At 42.8% G+C, this 2,259-nt stretch overlaps 1 pseudogene; it reads right to left on the bottom strand.

The window, feature by feature from the left end:
* LOC105816300 overlaps positions 1–934 on the bottom strand; it is a 21,157-nt pseudogene extending 20,223 nt beyond the window's left edge.
* Between the last annotated feature and the right edge of the window lie 1,325 nt (positions 935–2,259).

Genomic DNA, 2,259 nt, shown 5'->3' with positions numbered 1-2,259 from the left:
GTCTGCTCCATTTGATCTTGCTATGCACTGTAACTGGCATGCTTTTGGTTACTTCCTTGCTTGTTGTAACTGTGGCAAGAAGAATGGTTTCTTTCCCCAGGAACCAGTCTGTCCCCAGGAGGAGATGTAGTAGAGAGAGGAACAGCTGATCAGGAGCCATTGGAGGGTCTCTGCAGACCAGTTCCATCATGGTAAGGATCACTGTCCCAATCCTTCACATGATCCTTAATGCTCTTAAATAAGACATAGAATAACTCAATGATGCTCAAGGCAAGAGACACCAAGGACAGCACCAGCATGAAAATGATAAAGATGCGTTTCTCCATGGGCGAGAGAGGAAGCAGTCCACCTGATGTGGGAAAGGGTCTCGTTTGCAAGTGTAAACTGCACTCAGACTGAATCCATAGAGATACCACTGGATCAGCAGGAAGACCACCTCCAAGAGAGACCTGAAGAAGATACTGATGGTGTAGCTTCTCAGGAAGCCCCCTCACATTTTCACCTTATCGTGTTCTTCAATGCCATACTTAAACTTCTTTATTTCAATTTCCTGCAAGTGCATCTCAACATTGACACCATCAGTTTGGGCAACTTTAAGTTCTTCCACCTGCTTGTTCAACTTCTCCTCTTTTTGCATCGCATAGAAAACGTGTGCCAGGTACAAGAGTGTGGGCACTGAAACAAATATGATCTGCAGGACCCAGAAGTGCACGTGAGGGATTGGGAAAGACGGGTCATAGCAGACGTTTTCGCAGCCAGGTTGTCGAGTGTTACAATGAAAGGCAAACTGCTCATCATCCCAGGCTGACTCAGCTGCAGTCCCCAGGAGCAGGATTGGGAAAATGAAAAGGACTGAGAGCCATACCTTCCCTCCAGCTGTGGAATAGGCTTGAACCTTGTCCAGGAGTTGGCCTAAGGCACTCCAGTGGCTCATGTTGCCTGTTTGTTGTTCTTAAAAGAAGTGAAGTAGGCACACCGAGTGATAGCGCTCCTTGGAGGATGAAGTAAAATGAAAAAGTAAGTTCAAGCAGTCAAAAGTGTCTAAAGTTTAAAAGTCTGCTGCTGTCTGGTACCTTCCTCACTCTTTCTACCTAATGAAAAAAATTGCTGACACCACATAAAAAGTTTATGTCGATTCATTTTCATACGTGGTGACTAAGTAATCATAAACAAGGATGTACATATGTCTGTAATGGGACAAGTTACATAAATGGGAGAACAAAATAGACAAATCTAAGGGTCTCCTTCAATTCCAGAAGAAAGCAATCTCCAAAAATAATGACTCAAAACAGAAACTGAATTAACAATTCATACTCACACACTGACTTATTCATCTTCAGAAGAAACAGGGACAATACCTCCCAAATAGATAATGATATTTATTCAACCATGATTTATTCAGAGCCTATAGGTGCTAGGTACTATACTTGGCACTGGTTCTTATTGGTGAATAAAATAGACAATTCCTGTACTTGTAGAATTCACAATCAACTGGGGAAAACATAATTAAGAGTGTAGTATTTTATTAAATCTAAGACAACTGATTATAAGATAAACCATTATCTTACTCACCACTCAGAAAGGAATAAAGGCATTCAGTGTAAGATGCATCCCAATTTCAGAAATGTGAGGAAAAATGTATATCTTAGAATCAAGAAAAAAAGGCTAAGCGAGCAAGTGAATATACAATTGCAAATTTAAACAAGCGCCAAGAAGAAAACAAATAGAAGGCACTGATAGAGGATAAAGCCTCCACAGAGGGTAACACCTTGAGGAAACTGGATAGAGTCAGCCAGGCAAAAGGTGAGAAAACTGTTGCATATGAAGGAAGCAGCATGTGCAAAGATTTTAGGTGGGGAAGAATTCACTGTACTCAAGGAACTAAAATGCAGGCAAGTGAAATTACCAGGTAGTGGGCAAAGGAGGAAGTAGCACAGCCTGAGCCTGATGCCATAGGGAGGCTACCTCAGGCATCCACTTGGAGGCAGCAGAGAAGCCCAGGGACAGAAAGCAAGATTATACTGTGAATCTGGGGCAAGACTGAGGCCACGTGCGAAATTATGAATGGCTGTTCAGGAGCTCTTGGGGACAGAGAAAAGGTCGGGGAAGACTGGATCAGACTGAGGGATGTACAGAGTAGTACAAGGATAGGTATTCTGTGCTAATGGATGGCCAGTGAGTTGTGGTGTTGACAAAAAGTAAAAGGATATGTCAAAAATGATGGGGCTGGTCCTGAGAGTCTCTAGAGAGGGGAACAGG

This window comes from Propithecus coquereli, unplaced genomic scaffold (genome assembly GCF_000956105.1).
Source record: "Propithecus coquereli isolate 6110/MARCELLA unplaced genomic scaffold, Pcoq_1.0 Scaffold362, whole genome shotgun sequence".
NCBI lineage: Eukaryota > Metazoa > Chordata > Mammalia > Primates > Indriidae > Propithecus > Propithecus coquereli.
Note: the sequence above shows the minus strand (reverse complement) of the source record. Positions and strands in the feature narration are given on the sequence as shown.